Source organism: Oncorhynchus nerka, unplaced genomic scaffold, assembly GCF_034236695.1.
Source record: "Oncorhynchus nerka isolate Pitt River unplaced genomic scaffold, Oner_Uvic_2.0 unplaced_scaffold_8___fragment_2___debris, whole genome shotgun sequence".
NCBI classification, from domain to species: Eukaryota; Metazoa; Chordata; class Actinopteri; order Salmoniformes; family Salmonidae; genus Oncorhynchus; species Oncorhynchus nerka.
Window position 1 is genome coordinate 71,375 of NW_027039944.1, and position 9,906 is coordinate 81,280.

A 9,906-nucleotide genomic window follows, 5' to 3' on the forward strand; every position below is an offset into this window, starting at 1 on the left:
ATAACCCGTAGTATTCACTGTCTATGCACACTAGGTAAGACCTGGGCGGACCACCCCCTGTATTTTGGTTAGTGCGCCAGGTGGTGCTAGTTAGGTAAGTTGTGGGTAGGCAGGTAAGGTAGGAGAGGGGGCTTTGACATAGACTTTCTTTGCTTTGATTCCGTCCAGCCCCTTTCCCCCAAAATTACCGTGTGATGGAATAAATTCCCAGTAAACAGTACATTTTCTGCCTTAGACAACCTAGCTACTCTAACCTGATTTCTTCCTGACCTATATAGCTGCCATTTTAACGCCATTCTGGACATAGCCCCACCATTTATTTTACAGTACGTCACCTTGCTATAGTTACTCAGTGTACTGCAACACATCCGTCCTTTGTTTGGCGATAGCACAGTTGTAGGCCATCACTGTCAGGACAGATCCAGTCATATCCCAGCCTGACAATTAATATTTCAGGGCTAGTCGTCTCCCCCGTGTTCCCAGCACCTCTGCTGTTGCCTCTGTGCCATTGGCAACCCCCTCTGCCCAAATAATCCCACTAGAATAAACAGAGGCACACCAGTCGCGTGTGTTGCAGACATGTTGAAAAGTAATCAATTAGGAGGCTATTGTTTCCCAGGGTGGAAACTGTGGCTTATTTGTTACTTTTCGTTTTGTATGTTGTTTTGGGGGCTTTTCTAGTTTGTTGTTTTAAAGAGCCAACAGAGACTCAGTAGAATCATATTGTCAATATCGTACAACCTGGAAAAGATGTATCTTATTTAAAGTCTCAGGCTGTTCCAACTTCCTCAAAAGAGGCCTTTGTGGTTATAACTGAAAAGATTCAAGAGACGTACACTCACACAGAGCCAAATACAGTTAATGACTATGATGAGTATTCATTTTAAAAGAATAAGGATGAGTTCATGCTTCTTGAAAATGTAACATTTGAATGCCCCCTGATGCACATAATTAGGACAGTTTTTCCATCCACTATTTCTAAGACATGATTTTTAATCTGAACACATTGTTCAAAAGGTAGAATAGGGGAAAAAGCCTTTAGAAAGAGCAAGAGAGTATTAGACACACTAACCTCAAAGCGGTTTCAGTTTTCATTGTGCATTGACAAGCCACATCATTAAACCCCCCCCAAAAACATTGAATCATTGTTGAGAAGTAATCAATATGGTTATTCATTCATTGGAAAAGGAGATATATATAAAAATACATTGTACTCTCTTAGAGGATAAGGGTAGATGGAGGCAGGTAGGGCTACAGTATACTAACAGTATAGTACGTGTGTGGTTGACTTGACCACCTCTGATGCATGGTCAACCTCTGCTCTCTATATCCCTTCCACATGAGCTATGTTCCTGGTCATGTCTAAGACCTACATCAGCTCAGCCAAGGTTACGCCCTATTGATGTGTTATTACACCATAAATTGCCAGGGCAAAAGCTCATATCAAGTTTCAACCTTGAGATGATTTATAATGGTGTGGTCCATGTTACTGATACCTGATGTTGCAGCCAGGATGCCCAAAATATGTTGCAGTGCATTGTAAATAGGACTTCTGCTGATGGTGTGTAGAGGGTCGATCTTACATAAAAACAGACTTGAATTGAAATGGGCATAAAATGGAGAGAGGGTAAAGAATTCAAATAGATTGAAGATGCAGCTACAAAAAGAAATCTAATGCAAGTTACATTCTTCGGGTAACACACCTGTACCATCTGTGTTTTATGTAAACATGAATCTTTACTTTGTAATTCTATTGCATTTTTGTTTTGTAGAGTGATCACACTAACATTACCTCACAAAGCCTCCCTTGGACCAATTCATCTTCCAATGCAAAGAAGTGTATCAATTCTACCCGTTTGGGCCTTCTTGAAACCTTTATGGTGGATGTGTCCTCATCACTAGTCAGTTTATTGGGTTTGGGTAAAATAAATAGAATCCTAATCAGATTTATTTTTTTTAACCCTGGGTTTGGTTAATTTGACCCAGACATTTTCAGTAATGCTAAAGTAATATACAATCTTGCTGATAAAACTAACAGCTGCTGCACCATACAACCCTAGCAACCTGGCTATGTTTCCAATTTAGTCTGCTCATCTAGAATGGTATGTTCTCAGACACAGGGAAAGTTCTAATTGTCCTAAGGGATCAGTCATTTTCTTGTTATCTCCTAATCTTCAATTACTCAATATCCAGAACAATTTGGCCTACAATCAATTGATCCAATGGAGCAGAGTAAGAGTTAAGCAGAAACAGATAGCACTATGGGCCTCCAGGGCACATGCTGGTAACCCCCGTCTGGGGAAATTGAAGGAGGTGGAAGTAGGGGGACACTGGGGAACATTAAATCCCCACACTCTCCAAAAACACACAAACTAATAACTGAAAAATATATGATAGAGGAGTAGGAACACAGACACCCCACTGTTCTCCAGCTACCAGACTTGTTTAATTTCTCATTCCTTAATATGTCTGCATGTTGTGTGAATGTTTACTTTCAGAAGGGTTGGTGATTATAAATGTAACCACAGAATTCATTTCACTTCAAACGTGAACCAAAATGTAAGTGCGGAAGCCATTCAGAGCATCTCTGATAGCAATATTAAAGTAATCGCTCTCTGCATTTTGGCCTAATAGCTGTGAAAATATAAAAGGGCAGATAATGAAAATTATAATGGGTCATATTTTATCGTGATTAGAATCTCCTAATGAAATGGAGGAGTTTTTGTGGAAATGGAATCCTGCATAACAAATAATGGTAATGGAAATGATTGTGCCTGGCATGCTGGGATAACATATTACCAGCCACCAGTAGCCGTGCGTGGGTAAAATCACTGGGGAAGCCAAGCCAGAAAAAAAACATATTACAATCTATGTGTTGTGATAATTGCATTGTTTGCTCTAAAACCTGTTAGTTCATATGCATTGAAACCGTGATATATAGGCCTAAGGCCGAGACAATGAGAAGACAGTGGCAGAATAAATTCAACCACACATTTGTTTCATCACAAAACCGGAGAGCAACCTCTGTCCTGTGAAGTCCACAAAGCATATTGCAATGTAACAAACAGTTACATGACCTACAGCAGGGTCAAGAAAGTTAATGTTTCTGACATCTTCGGACTACTAAACAAATATTGATTTAGAACCACGGCGAGTTACCACAAGTTGCAAAGAAAACAGCACCATTTCAACTTCAACATTTCAACATCATCAAATCATCTACTGTATGCTTAGTCTAATACAGTGACAACTAAAAAATAAAAACAATTTAGTCAATCATTGTAAGCTAAATGGATATATTTTTTAAAAATGTAACCTTTATTTAACTAGGCAAGTCAGTTAAGAACAAATTCTTATTTACAATAACCGCCTACTCTGGCCAAACCCGGACGATACTGGACCAATTGCGTGCTGCCCTATGGGACTCCTAATCACACTAATATAATGTATATTGAACCAGGGTCTGTAGTGACGTTTCTAGCACTGAGATGCAGCGCCTTAGACCACTGCGCCACTCGGGAGCTCCCAAATATGATGTGGCTGTCCGTGGTTCCGATTTGTGTGCTTGTGTTTGTGCAAGTAGAAAAACATGTTGACTCACCTTACTTGTAGAGAAATTCCAATGTGATCCTCCTCTCTATCATGTTGACGAAACAGTCTATGATTGTCATACAGTACACACTTTTATTTTTTGTTGTTCTAGGCTACCTGGCTAAATTGCTTGCTCGTTAGCCTAACTTCCTTTCATGGGCAACGTTAGCTAGTTAACATTAGACTTCTACATCTAGCTACAGTTGAAATCGAAAGTTTACATACACCTTAGCCAAATGCATTTGATCTCAGTTTTTCACAATTCCTGAAATTTAATCCTAGCTTTGTGCTGGCCACCAGCTTTGCGCTGGACACTCCAATACCTTGACATTGTTGTCCATAAGCCATTTTGCCACAACTTTGGAAATATGTTTGGGGTCATTGTCCATTTGGAAGATCCATTTGCGACCAAGCTTTAACTTCCTGACTGAGGTCTTGAGATGTTGATTCAACATAGCCACAATTTTCCTGCCTCATGATGCCATCGGTTTTGTGAAGTGCACCAGTCCCTCCTGCAGCAAAGCACCCCCACAACATGATGCTGCCACCCCCATGCTTCACGGTTGGGATGGTGTTCTTTGGCTTGCAAGCCTTCCCCTTTTTCCTCCAAACATAACGATGGTCATCATGGCCAAACAGTTCCAGTTTTGTTTCATCAGACCAGAGGAAATTTCTCCAAAAGGTATGATCTTTGTCCCCATGTGCAGTTGCAAACCGTAGTCTAGCTTTTTTATGGCGGGTTTGGAGCAGTGGCTTCTTTTTTTTGCTGAGCGGCCTTTCAAGTTATGTCGATATAGGACTCGTTTTACTGTGGATATAGATACTTTTGTACCTGTTTCCCCCAGTATCTTCACAAGGTCCTTTGCTGTTGTTCTGGGATTGATTTGCATTCTCCAATTTACTCAAATGATGTCAATTAGCCTATCAGAAGCTTCTAAAGCCATGACATCATTTTCTGGAATTTTCCAAGCTGTTTAAAGGCACAGTCAAGTTAGTGTATGTAAACTTCTGACCCACTGGAATTGTGATACAGTGAATTATAAGTGAAATATTCTGTCTAAACAATTGTTGGAAAAATTACTTGTGTCATGCACAAAATAGATGTCCTAACCGACTTGCCAAAACTCGACATTTGTGGAGTGGTTGAAAAACAAGTTTTAATGACTCCAACCTAAGTGTATGTAAACTTCCGACTTCAACTGTACATATTAAACATCCATCCTCTCAATCCAGGGGCACAGTGTATGAATTTATGGTTTGATCAGAATCGCTGTTATAATCATTGGCCAGTAAGGAGAATTAAGTCATTCCATTAAGGAGAATTAAGACCAAATCCCTATCTCCATCCATGGCTAATTTAGAAAAGGGACAATTTTAGCTAGCTAGCTAGCTAGACACAGGAGAGCAACAACACAACAAGGTGCAACAATTCAAGTTATTTCTGTCAATTATATATTTATCTTGATGCGATGTGATTGGAGTGAAGCCAAATCCAAACTGGCTTCCCTTGAAACATTTTGTTGGTGAGCCAGGACTATTCACAGTTGAGCTCGTTCAGTTTAGCTCAACTCTGATTGGCTATTATTTTATATATATTTTTTCTTATTAAGGGAGGCCAAATGCTCGCTGGCTTCCCTTGCATTCAACACTACAAGTGGCAACAATGTCATAATCTTTATGACCAGACAGCATCAGATAGATGGCCTACAAACACAGAAACCGAGGTGTGCTGTTTCTCTTGCTCGGACACTTTCTCAAGTGAGTTATATTAAGCCTCTTGCGAATTGAAGAAAATTCTGAAAACACAGAGTGACGAAAGCTTTAAAAAGAAAATTGGAAGCCTGGCTTCCCTTGGCATCCATGGATACACTCCACTGCCAGCCAAACAGAGAGACACATTGTTCTAGCGTTTAAAACAATAGGAAGAGCTTATATCATATGAACTCCACATGTCAGGGAATCATATCCTTTTTATCTACCTATGGACAATCCTCACTAGATGTATTTTATAGAGATATTCTACATATGTATCCCATACATTTTCTGTAAGCCTCACACTTGCATTTATAAATGCATCCACATGCCCTTCTCTTTCATCAGCTTCATAGTGGATTTACTCTCTGTTCTAAAATATAAAAATAAACTTGTAGTTATAATTTGTTTAAAAGGATCCTCTCAAACAAGTCTTGAATATGGGTGCCAAGCAGACTTGAAAGACCTTGCAGAGGTTCAGCCACATACAGCGAGTGAGGCTGCAGCACATTGGCCTCTCTTTGTGGGTAAAGAATGCCCTCTTCAGGTGTAGCTACCCATTGCAGTTACACTGCATTACACAGAAATACTGTACAAAGCCACTCTTGTTGCTGTAGTAATTATTACTTGCGTCACAGATAGAACAATGAGACAGATATTTCACCAGATGTATAAATGTGAAGCATCCGCTTGGCGTTTCAACTCACTACCAAATTTGGTAGGAAAATTATGAAAGGAGATGGATTTTGGCCGACATTCTGACATTTTTCTCATCAATGAAATATTTGATCTCAATACAGTTTTCTGTTCAGATAACTAGAATCTGTTTGGAACAGAGTGGACTAAGTTTTGTAGACTTTGGCTCTTGACAAAGTTTTTAAAAATCGCGTTGTTTAGAAGTGCAAAGGCGAATTGAGTTATTGCACACGCGCATTTCAGAGTAGGCGTTCCCTAACGGAAATATGCAAATGTTTACTAGAACAGGAAAATAGGATCTCGCTATTTCGTGCTTGGCTCTGCCCACCTCCTTACTTGTTCTGCCCACTATGACTCATTTGTTCCCATTGGAAACGACATGCTGTGGTCTATCTTGGTTTAGTTATACAAATCTTTGCTTGAATTTTAATCACGGCAACCCAGAAGCAAAATATCACCTTAACTACTAAATTAGGTTCTAGGCAGGGAAGAGGTGAGAAATACGAAACGTTGTCTACCACGTCAGACTTTCCACGATAGATTGTATTTATTTAGATTTTCTTTAACCTTTATTTTATCAGGGAGTCATATTAAGATCACTGTCTTTTTTAAACTTTTTTTACAGATGAGTGCTGAATTACATACAATACTAAAAATACACACATCAACATATAAATACAAAATTTAAGCAGAAAGAAAAACACGGTCATAAAAACAAATACTTAAATTACTTACTTAATTACTAAGATTACATGCTAGTCAGAACTAGGACAGTCGGACATTTCCGATTTATTAACCGCTTGTAGTTGTACACGTGCCGCGTTAACGATTCAGGAAGTCCGTGTTTCCTTGTTCAGCCTAATATTTGAACGAGGCACTTAGCCTACCTGCAATGGCGATTTCCGTCATTGGTGCAGGTTGAAAGTTGTTCATGAGGCGTCAACATTAACCTAAATGTAGCAGGCATAAAATAAACCGTCCCCATAGGCAATTGGCTTTCAAGACATAGGGTAACATATTTGGTTGGCCGATGTTCGTATTTATTGCAGGTAGGCTATAAAACATAAATTATATATACAGCTACTTTGCATAGAACAAAATACCATACAACGTGAATTGAAATAAGAATCACAACTGCAACGTTTGTAAACGTTGTAGGGTAACAGTTTATGGGTCTTCAAGATGTAAATAATTAAATATTGCTAAGTCTAAATCATTTATTGACCCTTAAACCAGATTTCATTGAAGATGTGAGGCACCTGATTGCATTGAAGGGTAGGCCTAATAATCACAACAGATGTTCAGTGATTTTAACCGGCTTTATGAAATCAGTAGAACTCACGTTTTGTGTGACATTTTTCAACACCTGATGATGCAATGTGAGGTTGTGTTCCCCATATATTTATAATCTAAATGTATTAGCCTATACCAATAATCAGTATCATCATCAAATATGACATGAACACAACACTAACATAAATATAAATCCACAGACATTATAGATAACGCTGGATATTCCAAAATGTATAATCATACAGGCACAACTATTGATATCATAATTGTTAGGCTACATGGTTTCATGTAACCTAACTACATTCATTGGCTACTGTTGCGTATAGCTAGTTTCGTTTCAGTTTACAGTGATTGGTTAACTTTCAGGAACAATTTGACAACCCCGCCTTTGCTCTGCCCATGTTTTGCCAAGTGTGCTGTCAGGGTTTGGTCGGGTCACGGCTATCTGGGTTAAACTTCGCAGCCAAGTCAACGGAGGACAGGAGCATGCCAAATATATTATTTTTATTATCAGCGAGGTCAGTGACTAAATTGACAACCTGTCTGGAAACTAATATTTGGAAAAGCATGTGGAGCTGTATAATGCGGTAACATTAGAATAACAACTTGTAACCTTCTAGCTTCGTCTTTGACCAGGCTTGCTAACAAACTCTACTGTTATTCTAGATGTCTGTTTTAAGTGCCTGTTTTAATGTCTATTTAGAAAGAAGTTAATCAAACTACTGTAGACTAGTTGCTCACGTTCTCTACCAGAGAAGCTATTCATTTTACGGTACTGGGAAAATCACTTTTGTGGGGTAAAGTTCAGCAGAACTATGGCCCAATTTTTCAAAACACTTTTAACGATGGCTTATTTTCAAATGGTCATTTGGGCACTCAGACCTCTTATTTGCTTCTTTGTGAAGTAGTATTTTTCACACTTTCACCTGTCATAACTGTAAATTATTTGACTGGAATTGGAACGTTGTAGGCTGCTGGGACCATTCATTTATATGGCTGTGACCCAAGTCTTTCTTCATACAGTCAGTCATTGCTTGCACACCAACCTACTGCCATCTAGGCCTGCTCTACTGGCTTCAGGGGTCACACACAGAGGGGTAAATCCATTTGAATTCATTCACTTTTTGATAGAATTCCTTTTGTTTTGAATAAAACCTCCCATACATACTTGTCCCTTGTAGAAGTGTTCAGAATTTATATATATGTATTTTTTTTACATGAATGGAAAAACATACAAGACACAAAGGTGTTCAAGGTTGACCCATATTTGGTGGGGTGTATGCATTTTTGCATACCCCACCATCCATGTCGAGTTTATTATTTAAAAGTGGTGTTACCACGCTGCTTGTTGCTATCCTCAGCATGGCCAAGTGCACGCAGCTGCATCAGTATGCACATGTAGAACTTCCTATTTTTATTTTTTATTTTATTTTTATTTCACCTTTATTTAACCAGGTAGGCTAGTTGAGAACAAGTTCTCATTTGCAACTGCGACCTGGCCAAGATAAAGCATAGCAGTGTGAACAGACAACACAGAGTTACACATGGAGTAAACAATTAACAAGTCAATAACACAGTCTCCTAGTGGAGAGCTCTGCTCATGTCCATGTAGTAGCATATCTGTTTCCACCACCTCTGGCCAGACAGCTGCTGGTAGTACTGCATGCACCTCTGCCAGTACTCCTCCTGGCTATAGCACCCTGGGTGACTGAATGAAGGGGCCTGCCATGGACCAGGAGAGGGGCCTGTTGAGGTCATGAGCTGGGGATGTCCAACTGCTTCCTTCCCCTACGTCAGAAACGGCCTTGAGTGGTCTCAGCAGAGGGCTGTTCTTGGGCTGCTGTGGAGGTGAGGCCTGGTCAGGAGCCTGAGGGAGGTTTACGGTTCCCAGGTAGGTCAGTGTCAGAGGCTCATCCGGCTGGACCTTCAGATCCTTTAGAGAGCTCAGATGACTGATGAGAGAGGAGGCATGTGGAAGATCCTTCATGATGACCACATATCGAATATGGGTGTCTGGATGGGTCTCCTTTACCTTTGGGGCCTGCTCTGAGGTGGGGGGCTGTTTGCCTGTCCTACGTAGGTCAGGGCATCCACCAGTGAGGCCTGGTGAACAGGGTCAGTACCAGAGCCACAGGGTTGGTTGCTGCCACAGTATTGGTTTGACCTGAAAATGACACATCCATATTGCTGTTGCTATAAAATAAAATAAACACATCTAGACAGTAGGGATTTCAAATTGCTTTGAAGATCTAAGATTTTGGTGACATTAGAATACGTTTTCCAACTGTCCATTGGTGATATTTCCACCAAATGGATTTGTTGCGGATAAAAATCAGCTTGTAAATGTAGTGCACACAAAATATACTTTTCACTTAAGTTTTCATGTACCAAACAAATATCTAAAGTTCAATGTATTTCCATTGCATTTTTAACTTTACTGATAGATTTCTCACAAAAAAATGCTGTTAACTGTTGTGCATACTCTGGTCTTGGCACGTGCTCTCTAGCCAACAGCTTGCAGATACAGCAGGTAGGCTAGTCTACATGAGATTATAAAGAGTGAGAATATTTTTA

The 9,906-nt window shown here is 39.7% G+C and overlaps 1 protein-coding gene across 1 annotated transcript in view; it reads left to right on the top strand.

The window, feature by feature from the left end:
* The first annotated feature begins 7,741 nt into the window (after positions 1-7,741).
* The window catches only part of LOC115108359 (perilipin-3-like), a 12,315-nt gene continuing 10,150 nt past the window's right edge, over positions 7,742-9,906 (top strand). Inside the window, 1 exon segment of the mRNA XM_029632583.2 lies at positions 7,742-7,850. The gene's annotated coding sequence lies outside the window, so the exon portion shown is untranslated.